The sequence below is a fragment of the Sus scrofa genome, chromosome 9 (genome assembly GCF_000003025.6).
Source record: "Sus scrofa isolate TJ Tabasco breed Duroc chromosome 9, Sscrofa11.1, whole genome shotgun sequence".
In the NCBI taxonomy this organism is placed as follows: Eukaryota; Metazoa; Chordata; class Mammalia; order Artiodactyla; family Suidae; genus Sus; species Sus scrofa.
Window position 1 is genome coordinate 27413680 of NC_010451.4, and position 17951 is coordinate 27431630.

General features: G+C 42.7%; 1 long non-coding RNA gene across 1 annotated transcript; it reads right to left on the reverse strand.

Moving 5' to 3' along the window:
• Positions 8506-17596, reverse strand: LOC110255419. Its single transcript, XR_002335592.1, has 2 exons — positions 14734-17596; positions 8506-8837 (listed from the first exon to the last, which is right to left on the reverse strand). It is a non-coding gene; the product is annotated as an uncharacterized LOC110255419 (long non-coding RNA).

A 17951-nucleotide genomic window follows, 5' to 3' on the forward strand; every position in this document is an offset into this window, starting at 1 on the left:
TAAGGGTTTTAAAAATAATTCCTCTGAGAATTTCTCAACCTATTTCAGCAAGCTTGGCAAGACAGTCAGCATCTTAATTAGATTTAGTATAAAGGTTTGAAGCATTAAACGAAAAATTATTTGAATATTTTGTGCCCCATGTGCTTTTTGCATAAAACTCAGGAGTTCTTAGGATTGGAGGGGAGCAGAAAAGGAAGGTTGTGGGAAGAGGGGACATGGGGAGCGTAAGGGTTAGAACCAAGAGCGAAAGAACAAAGGTAGTTGGACCAGATCAAATTTACAATCCTGGAGATATAAATGAGAGTTGCTTTCATTACTTTAAAAAGCCTAACATAAGGAAAGAAACCAGGATCATTTAAACATCAAGCTTCTTTGTTTTGGCTGTAATTCTGTTAACTCCGTGAGCATGTCACGGGTTTGCTCATGCTGAGAAGAAAATCAGACGAGAAGTTATAAGAGATTTGGGCTAATAAAGTTAGGAAAATAAATGGCCCATTGACTAAATTTCATTTGTTGAATAAATAAGATCTCCAAAAACATTTATTTGTTCAACCAGTAATTATTGCGAGTTGACTGTGTGGTGGGCAAGGTACACAAAGATGAATCGCACACAGTCCTGGCCTTCGAGGGCATTTGTGTGTATGTGTGTGTGTGTGTGTGCGTGCGCATGTGCGTGTGCGCGTACGTGCGCGCGTGCGTGCATGCACCTACGGGGTGGGGGTAGTGTGGAAGTTGGCAGCGTGGAAGTTGGCAGCAGACGTACTTGAATGTGAAAATGCAAGGACAGGATAAAATTGCATGCGAAAATGCAAGGACGGGCTGAGAGGACTGGAAAGAGCCAAGGAAAGACAATCCTAACCCGGCCATGGGGTGAGGTGAAGTCGTCCGTCCGTCCGTCCGTCCGTCCGCGAAGGCTTTCTGTTGCGGCTAGCAAAGCTGCTGAATCACGCAGGATGAGTCAGAGAGGAGAGGACTGAATTCTGGCCAGAGGGCACTGTGCCTGTAAATGCCTGGAGGTAAGGAACCACGTGGTGGGTTGACAGACAATTATGCGCAGTTTGGTGTTGCTGGTGCATTAATTGCCGAGTGAGGCGATCTGGGAAGTTAATAAAGGGCCACATGTTGGAAGTCATTTATGAAGGGTGAGCATACAACTTAGCAACTAAACTAGGGCACATTTGTGAGTGAAAGGAGGACACTTGAATAATTATATTAGAACCACTAGAGCAAACAGGTAAACGTGGAGGCGCTTATCTGCAAGTCCTGTCTTAAGCTTCGACTTCCTCATTGAGTGGTAGGGTATCATTGAGGGTTTTCAGCCAAGACGGCATTTGCATTTGAAATTGATCGTTATGAATAATGAATTCAAAGAAGGAGAAGATACAGGGAAAGCTGTATCTTCCAGATGTGTTTATTTAAGAACTCTTGTTTGAGAGCTGCCATGTGCTGGCACTATACAAGGGCTAGGCATCCAATATGGACAAAAGCATAATTGATTCCTGCCTGTGGGAAGTTTGCGGTTTAGTGGGGAAGATTGTCGATAATCAAATAGCACACAAATAATTGTGAAACTGTACATGTGACAATGCTATGAAGGAAAGTTACCTGATGCCATAAGAACATGTCAGAGAGGATGGTGAGGTCAAAAATGAGTAATAGCATCTAACTGACTGAAGAGAAGAAGGAGTAATATCCTGGAAAGTAACAGGAGGGTATGCAAAAAGTCCATGGTGAAAGGTATGGAATGCCTAGCAATATAGAAATAAATAGAATAGTAGTGTATGTAATTGGTGTGCAACAAAAAATGCAATTATGGTAACAGGACAGTACATGCTGATAAGGTCCTTCCCAGCCTGGTGGTGTGATATGCATGGGCATCAACTTTGAGCTCCTCTGACCTAGCATATTCTTCACTATGAGTGGCTAAACTGATACCCCAACTTCTATGCCTCGAAGAGGAATTGGAAGCCAATGAGCAGCTATGCCTATTTCTCTACCTCTATCTTTCCTTCACATTACCTGTTTGCTGAGCCAGTAGTAAACTGAGATTAAACCAAGTGAAACAAAAACCCAAGACCGATTCATCCTCTTTTTCAGTCTTCAAACCCAGACCTACCTTTACTGACCGACCTGGCACAGGAGGGAACAAAACTGTTTGAAGAAACTAGTGGGCAGCATGGCTGTTATGGAGGAACCAATAGGGTAGGAGGGAGAGTTTGGGTTAAGGACCTAGCATGGCTGCAGCTGTGACATAAGGAACTTCCATATTTTGTGGGTGCAGCTGGAAAAAGAAAAAAGAAAAAGAAAAAGGATTCTTTTTTTTTTTTTGTCTTTTCTAGGGCCACACCCATGGCATATGGAGGTTTCTAGGCGTAGGTCACAGCCACAGCAACACCAGATTCGAGTCCTGTCTGGGACCTACACCACAGCTCACAGCAACACCAGATCCAAGCCCCATCTGTATCTATACAGAGCTACAGCAACGCTGAATCCTTAACCCCTTGAGCAAGGCCAGGAATCGAACCTGCAACCTCATGGTTCCTAGTCGGATTTGTTAACCACTGAGCCATGACGGGAACTCCCAGGAAGAGAATTCTTAGAAGTAGTTACCAAGGGGAGTTTTGTTGAATAGTAATCCAATGAATGACCAGTATTTATTTTTAACCCAGATTTCTCCCAATTTGACTATGTTATTAATTACTGCATAAATTACCCCAAAATTTAGTACCTTCAAACAACAACATTTATTTATTTTTAAAATTTTACTGGAATATAGTTGACTTACAATGTTGTATTAGGTTCAGGTGTATAGCAAAGTGAATCAGTTTTACATATAAATATATCAGTTCTTTTTTCCCATATAGGTTATGACAAACTATTGAGTGGATTTTCCTGTGCTATGCAGTAGGTTTTTGTTAATCATCTATTTTATACAGTAGTGTGTATATGTTATTCCCACCCTTCCAATTCCTCTCTCACCACAACCATTTCCCCTGTGGACACCACAAGACTGGTTTTGAAATCTGTGAGTTTGTTTCTGTTTTATAAATAAGTTCTTTTGTATTACTTTTTGCTAGATTCCACATATACTAATATCATATGTGTTTGTCTTTCACTGTCTTTCTTACTTAGTATAATCACTTAGTGTAATCATTTCTAAGTCCATTCATGTTGCTGCAAATGACATGGTTTCTTTTTTTGGCTGAATTATATTTCGCTATGTACATGTACCACGTCTCCTTTATGCAGTCCTCTACTGATGGACATTCAGGTTGCTTCCATGTCTTGGCTGTTGTAAATAGTGTTGCAATGAACCCTGGGGTGCGTGTATCTTTTCAAATTATGGTTTTCTCCAGGTAGACACCCAGAATGGGGTCACATGGTAGTTTTATTTTCAGTTGTTAAAGGAACTTCCATACTGCCCTCCACAGTAGCTGTACCAATTTACATTCCAACCAACAGCGTAGGAAGTTTCTCTTTTCGCCACACTCTCTCCAGCATTTATTGTTTATAAACTTTTTGATGATGGCCATTCTGATTGGTGTGAGGTGATATCTCATTGTGGTTTTGACCTGCATTTCTCTAGTAGTTAGTGATGTGAGCATCTTTTCATGTGCTTTTTGGCCATCTGTCTGTCTTCTTTTGAGCAATGTCTATTTAGCTCTTCTGCCCATTTTTTGATTGTAGTTTTGTCTTTTTGATATAAAGCTCCATGAGATGTTTATATATCTTGGTGATTAATCTCTTGTTGGTTGCTTCATTTGCAAAGATTTTCTCCCATTCTGTATGTTGTCATCTCATTTTGTTTATGGTTTGCTTTGCTGTGCAAAAGCTTTTCAGTTTAATTAGGTCCCATTGGTTTATTTTTGTTTTCATTTTCATTATTTTAGGAAGTGGATCGAGCATGATGTTGCTGCAATTTATGTCAAAGAGCGTTCTGCCTATGTTTTCCTCTAGGAGTTTTATAGTATCTGGCCTTATGTTTAGGTCCTTAATCCATTTTGAGTTTATTTTCATGTGTAATGTTAGAGAATGTTCTAATTTAATTCTTTTTTTTTTTTTTGTCTTTTATCTTTTTAGGGCCGCACCCCCGTCATATGGAGGTTCCCAGGCTAGGGGTCTAATCAGAGCTGTAGCCCCAGGCCTACACCAGAGCCACAGCAACGCCAGATCCGAGCCACGTGTGCAACCTACACCACAGCTCACAGCAACGCCAGATCCTTAGCCCACTGAGCAAGGCCAGGGATGGAACCGCAACCTCATCTTCCTAGTCAGATTCTTTAACCACTGAGCCATGACGGGAACTCCCTAATTTCATTTTTCTGCATGTAGCTGTCCAGTTTTTCCAGCGCCACTTATTGAAGAGACTATCTATCCTCCACTGTATATTCTGGCCTCCTTTATCATAGATTAGTTGACCATACGTGCTGGGTTTATTTCTGGGCTTTCTACCTGTTCCACTGATCAGTAGTTCTATTTTTGTGCCAAGACCATACTGCTTTATTTATTGTAGCTAAAAAACACTTGTTGACTTAACAGTTTCTGTGGGTCAGGAATCTTGTTTTGACTTAGCAGGGTGTCTCTGGCCCAAGGTCTCTCATGAGGTTGCAGTCAACCTACTGTCTGAGGCTATGAGCTCAGCTGGGCGTTTGGGGGGGATCTGCTTCCCAGCTTATTCGTCTGGTTGTTGGAAGGCCTCAGAAGGTCCATTTCCAAGCTCCCTCACATAGGTGTCTCCATAGGCCTGCCTACAGTATGGCAGCTGGCTTCCCCCAGAGTGAGCCATCTGAGAGCGAGTGAGAGGAAGAGGGGAAAGCACCCAAGACAGAAGCCATAGTATTTGTATAAAATAATATGAGATGTGATATCTCATTACCTCTGCCTTGTTCTACTCATTAGAAGCAAGTCAGTCTGTCCAAGTGGGCGGGATTATTCAAGGACTTGAATACCAGAAGGTAGGTTATCATTGGGGACCATTTTCAAAACTACCTACTGTTCCAGTGACTTGAGTTATAAAGGAGAATGAACACATGGATTTATTTGGCTGGGAATAAGTGCTGTTGTTTTTCTTTTGTCCAAGAAAATCATTAAGGAGCCATCAAAATCATGGTGAATTATGTAAATTATTAAGAACTCATGTGAGTTATATAGATTCCTGGATCATTGATATTTTGTCCAGTTTATCTTGGGCTAAGCTATGCAGAAATTAAACAGCTTGAGTGTATCCTACCCAAACCTAGGGATCTGCAGGTCACAACTGGTCATATTCCTAGAATTTTTCTTTCATGATGTCAAGTCTGTGGTACCCGGGGTCTTACCCAGGGATCCCAAGCTTAACTCCTGGCTAAGAGAATGAAATGGGTCAAAAGATTCTCTTCTAATTGGCAAATCCTTGTGCTGACGAGTTGCTGAAACAGGAACAAAAGAATCTTTTTCTTTCTTTCCTCTTCCTCTTCTTATTCTCCCTCCTCCTCCTCCTCTTCTTCTTTGCTGCAACCCATCTTTGGTTCTTTTTTTCTCTGAAATGTAATATAGCAGGTGGTTATAAGTGGATTCTAGAGGGTAATAGCCTAGAAGAGGGTCCCAATTCTGCCTCTTACTAGGTGTGTAATCTTAGCCCGAGCTTTCTGCAACACAGTTTCTTTATTTATAGAATGAGAAAACCATCAGTTTTACCACATAGGTCATTACAAAGAGTAAGTTAATGCAGGAAAATCACTTAGAGTACCTGACACATAAAAGGCATTTAAAAAATGTTCAGTATCATTATTCTAACTCTTCTTATTCCGAAGGCACTAGCTCTGTCTGAGATGCCATATAGCACTACAGGCAAAGCTCTGAAAGAGTAGAACAAAAACAGTGAGTCTTTCTTCCTCCTTCCATTCTCTTTCCCCCCATAACCTGCACACTTTACAAATTTCCCCTCCTCCTCCTCCTCCCTCTCCCCTCCTCCTCCCCGTCTCCCACTCCCTCCCCATCCTCCTCCTTCTTCTTCATTGTTGTTGTAGTTCCCTTTGGTCATATGGCATAGATCAGGATTTGAATTATTTGTGTTGGAGGTATGAAAATATATGAGTGTGTTTGTGTGTGTGTGTGTGTTTGTGTGTGTGTGTGTGAGAGAGAGAGGATGTACATGAAAAGATAAATAGCCCTCTTCTTCCATCTCTACCTGATAAAATCCTTTCTCTTTTTAAAGACCCATTTTAAATACCACCATTTCTAAAAATGTTTTCCTAAGTCCCCAACGCATGTGGTCACTAACTTCCCACTTTCTGTCACTGACCTAATTGCATTTCCCTTAGGGTATTTCACATACTGTATTCAAGTTTTAGAGCCAGTAGAGAGCAGTTATGGTTTTCAGAGTAGTCAAGACCCCTTCCCTTGATTTCGCAAATCACACTCCAATCCTACTTAGGAAAAGAAGCACTCATTGTAAAACTTATTCTCCTAATGAGTAGCTGATTCATCATCCACCTTGATGAGCCAAGTGGAAAATCCCCAAAATGTCATGACTCCACTGAGAAATATGATCCACTGTAGGCCGTGTGGTAGCTCCTCAGAACACATTTCCTGCTCAAAACTCAGCCTCCTGAAACTCTTGAACCCATCCGTTTCCAAAATTAGAGAGGACACCTAGCAGGACCGCTTGGCAGCTTGGAAGAGAAAAGGATGAATGCTTTCCAAGGAGCAATTTCTAGGCCACCGAGCAAAAGAATAGGAGAAAATAGGACAAATAGAACAGCGCAGTCAAATTTAGAGTTCAGCTCCCTTTAGCTTGAAGGCATTTCATATAGACAAGGTTGTTTATAAAAACATGTAAAATAATCAACAGATAAAATCAATGACTTTAACATATCAAAGAAAGAGAGTCCAACCCCCACATAAGGATGTTACAAACATGATTAGTAAACATTTATTTTGATTTTTAAACATAAAATACAGCATTCTTTCTACTTCTGTTTCTGCCAAACTGGACTGTAGTAGATGCTGTAGTGTGCCACAGAGATCCCTCTTTCAGGGGGACACTTATCCCCCAAGTTGTCAGGAGTGTTGCCTCTTGATTGCTCACGTGTGAGTGAGGAATTTCCATTGGTGGAATGGAGATGCTTCATCCCCAACTTATATGCCCTCCCTGTGGGCAGCCCGCATGCAATGGCCAGTTGATGAGGAGGTACAAAGGACTGTCCACTTGGCTCAGTCCACAGCTACTCTGAAAGGTCATGCCTGCTCTAAAGTGCTCTGAAGATAGAGCTGAGGCTTTTGTTGCAAGTGAATTGCAGTTCAACTTCCCCCTTTACCTATGTTTGCAGTGCTCCTTCCCTCAAGGATGTATTCAAGCTCTTGCTTGTAAATCAGCATCATGATCTCTTTCCCAGAGAACACATTCTAAAAATCCTGCATTCTGGAGTTCCTGCTGTGGTGCAGTGGGTTTGGAATCCGACTGCAGCAGCTCTGGTGGCTGCAGAGGTGTGGGTTCAATCCCCAGTCTGGTGCAGTGGGTTAAAAGGATCTGGTATTGCCACAGCTGCTCAGCTGTGGCTTGGATTCAGTCCTTGGCCTAGGAACTTCCATATGCAGTGGGTGCAGCCATAAAAAAGTAAAGTAAAATAAAATAAAATTAAACCCCTGCATTCTGTCTGCATAATAGTTAATGAATAAGAAATGTATAATGTGTTCTGATCCAGTGTTGGTAGTTTTCATTCATTATTTCATTTAACATCACAACACCCTATGAAGTAGTGTTTTTATCCTCATTTTACAGTTGAGGAAATTATGGCTCAGAGATGTTTAATAAATTGCCCCAGGCGGCATAATTCTACATATTACACAGTAGAATCAAACCTCAAATCTAAGTGAGGATAAATGAGTTCACATCTTCAATGTCCTTACACGGTGCCTGGCACAGAATATAAGTGTTTAGACAACACTCATTGTTGGGCAATTCTAGCCTGAGATTTTAGCAAGCTGGACCACTTACCAAGGGTTAGAGGAGCCCACATAATGTACACATCTAAACCCCAGAGGTTATCCTAGAACATTATGAGAAGTGAGTAGGCACTGGCCAAGTGGTGTGATTGCGGGTTGCTTGGGAAATAAACAGCTTGCTGCTGGAAATGTAATATCTTGAAAAACAGCTAGACTTTGAAATACAACGTGATTCAATTGAGTGGCATTTTCCTCAGCCCCAAGCAGAGCATTTTGCCCTGAAGTATGTGTTGCCGTCAACATTTATTAACTTCTTGCATCTGGTTGCTGGCACAATTCACCTCCTCAGGTCAGAGGCAAATACATATTTCTGTGTATCAGAATAATGAATATTTTGTAAGTATCACTACAGTGCTCATTGCCTCATTTATTTCATGCAAAATTTGGGGCTCTGCTACATTTGAAAGCTCAACTTGAGCCTCATTGAATTTTAACACAATAGGGAGCCTAGATTTAAACTGCTGCTACTCATATGAAAAAAAAAAAAAAAAACCCAAAAAACAAAAACGTATTTCATACCTGGTCCGGTGAAGTGACTAATGGTTCCCCATGACTGAGAGTCCACCCTTTCGTGGCCTTGATGGAGATAGCCACAGACCCTTGAAATGATGGTCAGGCCTCAAGAGATAGGTCCAGAGTTAGGCTACCCAGCAGGTTTCTCCAAAATAACTGGGTTAAAGTAGATTAACGTCTACTACTTCTATTGATGTTTTCTGGTTGTAGTTAGTCAGTACAAATCAAGTAGCCTATTGGGTTTCTGTCTTAGTGCCAAATATATTCTTCTGTTGTGAAGCAGAGAACCAAGAAGAAGCTGTAATCTCAAATGTTCCAACATCTCAGTAGGTAATTTTCTGGGAAACAAAATAATATGAACATTGAGTAATTATGTACACATTTGTGACACAGATGATGAGAGGTTAGAGTAGTTTAGAGATGGGAGAGAATACTTTAGAGGCATCAAGGGAAGTGGAGGAGGGTTTTATGATGTCTCTCTCACCCAAAGGATTCATTCATGCATTCAACAAAGTTTTATTAAACACCTTCTATTTTCCAGGACCTGTGCTAATCAATGGGGATTCTGAGAGCAATAAGTCCTTGCTTTTGAGTGGCTCACAGTTAACATAGAAAGATAAATTATAAGGAAATTATAAATGTAGGAATGTGGTTAAATGATACAATAGAGGAATGAACAAGATGCCCAGAAAACACAGAAACAGAAGCATTTCACTCTGCCTTGAGGGGTCAGGGAAGCTTCTACAAAAAGATGAGCTGAAACTTGAAGTATGGGTAATCACTCATCAAAGAAACAAAATAGGGGAAGCATTTCCAGTAGAGCAAATAGCACATAGCATGTAACACAAAATGTTAAAAATGAGAGTGTTCGGGAAACTACAAGTAATTCATTGTCATTGGAATGGATAGTATGGGTTACTGAATAAAGTAGGATTTCTCAGTCTGGGCTCTATTGACATTTTGGGCTGGATAATTTTTTTGTTGGGGGGGGTATCAGGTGCCTTGCAAGATGTTTAGCAGTATCTCTGACCTCCATCTACTAGATGTCAGTAGCCTCTTCCTCTCCCCCTGAGTCATGGTGACAACCAAAAATATCTCAAGGCATTTTCTGGAGGAAAAAATTGAGAGACATAAGAGAAGATGGCAGAGGTAACACAGGGGGATATGTGGACCATGCCAAAGAGCTTCCATTCATCCAATCCGTCCTTCATTCAACAAATACTGGACGCTAAGTAAGTTCCAGTCATTGTTCTAGGTGCCCTGGAAGCAGCAGTGAACAAAACAGACCTCATGCAGCTAACATTGTAGTAAGGGGAATAAATAATAAATAATGAACCCAATAAATTAATGGATAGTGGCATCCATTAATAGTGGATAGTTTAAAGGCAATAATGCCAAAGGAAAAGAAGAGGGGAAAAGGGGTCTAGGGAGTTCAGCACGGAGGATAGGTAGCAATTTTAAATAGAGTAAAAACTTTTACGAGAGGTGGTAGGCTATTTCCAATAAAGTAAAAGGAATTTGTAGTATAAATAGGTTACAGGCAGGCATTTTGCAGATTCATACGTTTTAGAAAACTCAGCCTTTTCATTAATATGAATTGGACTACTCACCTCTGCTCCACCCTGAGATGAATTTTTATTTTCCCATATCTTATGGTTTATGAGGAAAGTACAGATTTCAAATGATTTAGTCACTCATCCATTCATTTGTTCAACACTCACAGAGAAGCCAGCAGGCACTGTGTCAGCCACAGGGGAGGGATTGAAAACGAAACAAAACAAAACACAGGAGTTCCCTGGTGGCTCAGCAGGTTAAGGATCTGATGTTGTCACCGCTATAGCTCAAGTTCGATTCCTGGCCCAGGAACTTCTGCATGCTGTGGGTGCAGCCAAAAAAAAAAAAAAAAGACATATACAAGTTCTGCTTCTGAGGTTCTCACAGGGGTGCTCTCTTGGAAACTGTGATTATTGTAATGTATGATAAGGAATATAAGGAAGGTGTGTACAAAATCTCAGGGAGCTCAGAAGAAGAGTAACCACGCTGGGGAAAAAAAGCCTGCAAGAAGTGCTGGCATAAGAGATGGAGCTGGTAGGGAAGGGAAGAGCTCGCCAAGAAGGGTAATACGAGAAAATGAATTCAGGCCAGGTTGTGAAGACATGAGAAATGATGTCCTAGGTATAAGATCCCCCAAATCAGTTTTAAAGGGCTACTTCTTTAGTCTTCTGATAGCCAAGCTGTTTCCTTTATCCTTCCTGCTTTCTTGACCCAGAATTTCTTGGGTCCATTTGCACCCATTTTCCTACCTAGGGATGGTCTCTACAGCTCCTACCAGCTGGACCATTCCATGATTCTATTCCATGATTTTAGTCCAGCTCCCATTCCTCCAGAGAATTAATTCCTTCTGCTCCCAACTCATTACTTCCCTCTTTGTTGCTTTCCCCTTATCTTCCTTTCTCTGTTCACATGCCATTTCCACATCTAAACAGGGTCAACCTGTTTATTGCCTGTTGTTTTCGTCTTACCTTGCTATCTCTGATAGATTATTTACCCAGTTCAAATTGACACTTTCAGACCACTGATGTTGAGATGAATCTTTCTAAAAGTCAGTCCAGCTCTGCCAGGGATGTTTGGCCAAGTTAAATGATCAATTAACTGAGTATTTGTTTGGCCTTTCTTATGAAAGTGTGCCAGCCGTGTTCCAGGCATAGAAAAGTATAAAGGGAAGGTAAGAAAAAAACCACCTTCCATTAAGTCCTTATAGTCTATTAGAGAGAGAAGCTAAGTTTATAATAAATGTCACATATAAAAAGGAGCAATTATGACTCATTTAATGCAAAAATAACTTGAACAAAAGTAGAAAATGTGCAGAACTGTGCACAAAGTCAGTTATTTGAAGTGTCTGGTAAAAGCGTATGAAATTTTTTTTTTAATTGGGTGATTGGCAATCATGGATACTTTGATGCAGTTCTCTCAAACTCTTCTGCTCAATGTAAAGAAAAGGAAATAGATATTAATGGGGCGGGTGGGGGGGGAACAGCCATTAGGAGTAGAAACCACTTGTTCCTTTAGAGTTGAATCAGAGCTGCAGCTGCCAGCCTATACCACAGTCACAGCAACATGGGATCTGAGCTGCATCTGCAACCTACACCAGAGCTCACCACAATGCTGGATTCCCAACCCACCGAGCAGGGCCAGGAATCGAACCTGCATCCTCACAAATCCTAGTCAGATTCGTTTCTGTTGAGCCACAGTGGGAACTTCTCATGCTAAGATTTAAGCACATGCTTTAACACAGGCTGTCTCATTTTTTCCCATAATTTAGTCAATGATATCTATCACCACCTCCAGGCCATAGGCTGCTGAATTGTATTAATAAATATCTCTTGACCTGTCTCCTACTTTCCATTTCCATTGCCCTGTCCAAGTGTAAATGTTCTCCCCCCTGGATTTTTGCTTGCTTCTGTTCCATCAGCCACTATATTCCAGAGAAGGCTTTCTAGGTCTTTGTTGACTCAGTTTCCTTTTTTGAACCATCCCTCTTCTCCATTTCCACCTGTCAAAGTCTTTTCTGTCCTAGTTGGAAGGATTCAGGGATTAACACAGAGAACTCAAGGGCAGGAGGGCTCCTGGGTCTCAGAAAGCAACTGGAACCAGAAAGGAGAAAGCCAAGGGGTCCACTCTGTCCCTGAAAACAGAGAGACAGCACACAACAACAACTCTCAGATAATTGGATGTTGATAAGCATTATAGTTTTCTCTGAAACTCAGCTGTTCTGAATGTGTTGGGTAGCCTTTAAAAAGAGGAAAATGTATAATCCTTCTGGAAGCATTTATTCATTTTTCAACCAGTATTTATAGACCGGATGTACACCAGGAATTTTGTGTCACATACTCCTCCTGTCTTCCAAGAATGGATTGACTGTGAGCTTAAGGAATAGCTGACCCTCGTACAGAGTCATCGCAGCTGGCCAGTGTTGCTGACAGTGCAATGGAGAAGAACCGTGGGTGGTTCTTTCCATCCCAATCTTCTTTTTCGACCATCTCTGACCATTTTTAAGCCTTAGGCGACAAGTGGATTACATGGGTTGCACATTTATTCCCCCTTTCCCAATTATGTAATTAGCCCTTTCTCTTCTAGCTGATCAAGGTCAATTAATGTTGGAAGTCCGGGGACTTCTTTTCTGCTGGTCCATGGACACAAGGAAGCCAGAAATACTCTGGTGGAGCTTATAGTTCACTGAGACCCTTGTTGTGTCTGCTGGGAAGTATTTGTTCCCTTTGGGGACCAGGACCTCTAATTCTGCAGAGCCCAGAGTTGTGGGATGGGAAGAACAAAATCCTCAAGTGGATTATTGGGAGTAATGATAAGTTGGTCCCTCTTATTTCTACCCCTTGGTTCCCAGACCTACGCTTCTTCATACTGGGATAAGAGCATCCTATAGCATTCCTGACTTAATGCACAGAGTGCATCCGGAAGGACAGTGCCCCACTCTTCCTACCACTTTCATTAGTCCAGCTCTTTCTAGAAGCAGATGCCAAACTGGAATTAGATATACAAGACATTTATAGCAGGAAATGGCTATGAGAGAAAATGGGGATTGAATTGGAGGAGGCTGGGAGAGCCATCAGAATGCGATGTGGGTCTGATCCTTGTGAAGCAGACAGGAGGAGAAGGAGGAAGGAAGGTCTTGGACCGCAGTGCGGTTCTAAGTCACTTTTGGCAAGGTGAACAGGAAGTCCCACATCTTTCAGGAACAGGTTTCCTTGATAGCCCTTCGGCACAGTCATTGATTGGGGGCAGCCAGTGGGAAACATGGAGACACAGTGGTAGACGTGTCCAGTGGGGGTTACGGAGACATCTACCCATATAAACTCCTGCAACAGGAGAGCTGAAGGGTGCATGGTGCATTTTCACAGCCACCACAGCTCTGTTCTAAGCACTGGGGACAGAGGAATGAACAACAGAGACATGGCTTATGGTGCCTTATGGTGCATACAGCCTAGTGGGTGGCAGTTAAGCCATCACAGCTCTGTAATGAGTACTGTGAAGCCCAGAGACAGGGGCTTCCAGCCAGGGGGTGGGGCAATGAGAAGAGCAGGGCCCAGTGAGGGCTTCCTGAGGGGCCATCTACTAGGATTGCATAGATTTGAGCCCAAAACTTTCTACTTTCTGGTTTTGCATCCTTGGGCAAGCTGCAACCTCTCTGTGCCTCCATTTACTCATCTGCGAAGTTGGGAGATTGTGGCACCTACCTCCTAGGGATTTTGTGGCAATGAAATTCCATAATATATCTCTGGACCACTCAGAAGAGTGCCTGGCACATAGTGCCCAAGCATGTTAATTCCGCAGCTCCGAGGCTAGAGATGTGGCCTGGTTGGCTCACCAGGGTGTCCTGGTGCACCCAGCTCATCTCTGCTTATTTTCCAGGAGGCAGAGAGCCACAATGCATGCCCATGGGGAACATGCTGTCCAGTGGCTTTACAGTACTGTAGGGCTGGTGCCTCCAATCTGCTCTCAGTGGGGAAGGTAGGTAGGAAATGTGCTGTGGTCCTCAGGCTGAGATTCCCTGTCCTATCTGGGCAGTACCAATGCCTCCACCCCACCCCCTTCTCTGACAGCAATGTTTCTGTCCCTGAGCTCAGGGTGGAGGAGAGCGTTCAGGGCTGTGATGCCTCTCAGTGCTGCACCACGTTCCTTCCATGTAAGAAGCAGGGAACCAAAGTGTCATCTCCTCTGTGAGAACCTGAAAGGGACGATGACAAAATTGCTCTAGACCTAAGCTCAGCCAGTCTCCCACCGACCTGGGTCAGCCCGGGCTCCCAGGCAGGAGGGTCAGGGGACCCTCACCTGCGCATGCCCCTCCCCTTCCCTGGTCTGCAGGCCTGCGGGCCCTCTTGGTTTTCGCTCTTTTTTCCCCTCTTTTGCTGTTTGAAAGTTGTCTTGTCTATACCTGCCCAACAGCTCTCAGGTTTGCTCAGATTTCAAGTCCAAATTTGTCTTTCTCCCCCATAATATGTGAAGTCTGAAAGACTTACAACATTCCTTTCTTTAAAAACAAAAAAACTTTTTAGTAACTAATTTACTTTCTGTTAGCTCCCCATATTAAAGATCTCTTAGCCTGAAGTTTCCATCCCCCAGTAGGTCTAAGCTCCCCTGGTGAAACACATGTGACTGGATTTTTCCAGCCAAGGACCATTTTAGAACAAGGGGCCAAGGGACAAAATATCATCTCACCGGAACCCTGGCTTGACTGTGACTGACTGATACCTTCTTCAGTTCTCCGGTTCACTCTGCAGAATTCAAGTTGCCGGAATTGCTGAGCCCTCTTCCCCTGCTTAGAACTCACACAGGGACTGGGAGAAGATGCAGATGAGGGTGTGGTGTGTGTCTTCCTGGGACTGGAGGAGAGGAAAGAAGGCAAAGGGAACTCCTAGTTATTGAGCAGGTGCAAGAGACTAACCACCCTGTCAGATAGTTTATATTTATTTTCTCCCTCCTCATAACACCCCTTTGATGTGTGTACTTTGACATCTCTTTGATGTAGGAGCAAATAGAGATTCAGGAAGAACAAATACCTTGCCCCCTCTTCCACAGGTAGAGAGTTAGATCTGATATTTGAGCTCCGAAGGCACACTTTCTCTTAGTCCACCCAGTTGAATTGACCGCTTCTGTCCAATCACCTCCATTCTACTTTTGGTCATCTAATTCCAAAACCTCTTATCTCCTCTTATATTCATATCCTCATATCCACTTGCAAAGTCCTGGTATATTTTCTTTCACTACATTTCTTGCATATCCCAACCTACCCTTTCTGGCACCATGTTGATTCAGGGTCTTGTCTTGAAATAACTGAATAATAGCTTCAGTGAGAGCAGTGAGAGCCCCTTTCTTCAGTCTCCATCCTTCAAATCCACACAATAGAGAATCTTCCCCAAATTGCATCCTGAATTTATTCCCCACCCGCACCCCAAACACTCAGAGCTCTTTTCTGCCAATGGGATACAACCCAAATTCTTCATGTGACATTTAAGATCCTCTCCTACCCCTTCATTCCTGTCACTCATGATTATCTTCAAAGCAAAGACCCCACTCCATGCAGAGTGGTCTGCCCACCACTTCCAGAGCCCACAGGGAGCATTCCTGTTTCAGAGCCTCAGATTATGCCATCCTCTCTCCTAGGGCACCCTTCTCTGTCCTCTCTTACCAGAATTCAATCCCTCCCACCCCCAGCCACCAGTAGGAAAGTGTTCTCACCCTGTCTGGAAGCCCTTCTGTACTTACATGTCTGCACTGAACAAAGACTATTGATAAGGTTGGCTGCCTTTTCACAGACGAACCCACTTCCTGTGGGATGTGGTAAGTGTGTGAAGGTGAGGACTTGAATTTCACCCCAGCTCCCTTCATTCTTTTGTGTCTATCACAAAAACCAGGTACATGGTAAGTGTTTCATCAAACTGAGTTAGTTACTTACAAGAATCAACAAGCGATACTTTCAAAGACACTGTGGCTGTACATCTAACCAAGTAAGGCTGGAGGCCAGGGTCAGTGTAAAATGACAGCCCTGTTCTGTACCTTGAAGCCAGAAGTGTCTCTCTGAATTGCTGCAGTAATATTCAGTGGTCTCCCTGCTTCCAGCCTCTGACCATCAAGCTATCTCAACGTGACCAAGCATCTTCTGATGCAGTTTTGACTTGCTCTTTGCTTCAGCTGCTCTGCTTATTGTCCTTGCTGACTTACTCCTTTTCTTGCATTCATGCCTACTAAGCTACTTTGGGGAGGAGGACAAGAACCTGTATGATCAAGAAGAAGTCACATTCCAGATCTTTTTCAGCAGGACAGCTGACCTGACATATACCTAAGAGTCAGTGTAGTTCCCAGAGAGCCTGGGCCAAATCCTAATGTTGCCAGGCTAGGAATGTCTGCTTCAGAGAGGATGCACAGTAGTGAGAGCAAAGGGCTGGGTGAGTTTTGATTTTGTGCATGCTGTTTTCTTTTTGACTATATCAGTCTGCAAAGATCTGTGGCTTCCCACAAACATTTCTCACAATGAGATAATGCAAGAGGATCTAGGGCAGGGAGGATACAGGCCAAATGCTGTGGGTTTGCATTTCAATATTTATTAATTTTGTTTTCTGTCTCCCAGACTTATTTCTTTCTACTTTCATCCTTAGTTCTAGGCCTGGGCTAATTTTCTCTATGAGGTTATGATTTATCATGATAATAAGTCATCTGGTACTCTGAGAGGCCCTTGCAAATATATAAACACAGGCAGGGCCCATCACTGTAATTGCAACAGGCATGTGTACACAGTGCCCCAGATTGCAAAGCACTTGCTTATAACTGTTACGTTCAATTCTTGCATCAACTCTATGTAAGTGGGTTTTACTGGACCTAGTTTACAGATTTGGACATTGAGGTAAGGTGAGGAGAAAGAGAACTCAAATTTTTTAAATTATTAATTATGCGCTAGGCACTACAAGTTGCTTTTATGCATCTCATTAAATCCTTGTAACCCTTTTAAGAAGTAAGGACTGATATCCCTACTGAGTATAATCACCCCTGGAGAGAGAGCTACCAGCTGTTGAGTGTTTATTATGTCCCATATGAACCCCTGTGCTGAGTGTCTTACAGGCATCCCCCCATTTACTCCTCCTTGGTTCTCACACTATTCCCATGTTACTGATGGGATAACAGCCACTGAGAAGTTTGGTAACTTGCTTAAGCTTACTCAGCTACCAAGTAACCGAATTGGAATATCTAAATCTGTGGGCATCAAAGCCCTTTCTGATAATCCACCAATGACTTATCTGAGGTCACCCACCTGGCAGGCAGGGGATTCAGCATTTGAACCCACAACTCTGGATCCCAAACCTATGCTCATTCTTCTCCTCTGCACTGCTGCTTCCAAGTCAAGCAGGACGACTGTGACATCGAGGCCCCAGAAACCTTGCTAATGGGTATGAGTAAGGAATGCAATTTTCACAGGTCCAAGGAGAAACGAGAAAAATAAAAACAGTATGCAGAGCTTTTCATGAAGCTAAATTCATTCAGTTAAAAAGATTTCCTTTTGGAAGTTCCCATTGTAGCTCAGCAGTTAACAAGCCTGACTAGAATCCATGAGGATAGGTTTGATTCCTGGCCTTGCTCCGTGGGTTAAAGGATCCAGCATTGCTGTGAGCTATGGTGTAGGTTGCAGACATGGCTCAGGTTCCACATTGCTGTGGTTGTGGCTTAGGGTTGGTCGCTGTAGCTCCAATTCGACCCCCAGCCAGGGAACTTCCATAGGCTGCAAGTGCAGCCCTAAAAAGAATAAAAAAATAAAAAGATTTCCTTTATTCTGAGTTTATGCCCTTTCTCTCTCTCTCTCTTTTTAGGTATTAAATTGTACCTTCTTTTGTGAAATTCTAATAGTGTAAAATAAAAGTTTTCTTGGCACTCTTTTTTTTTTTTTT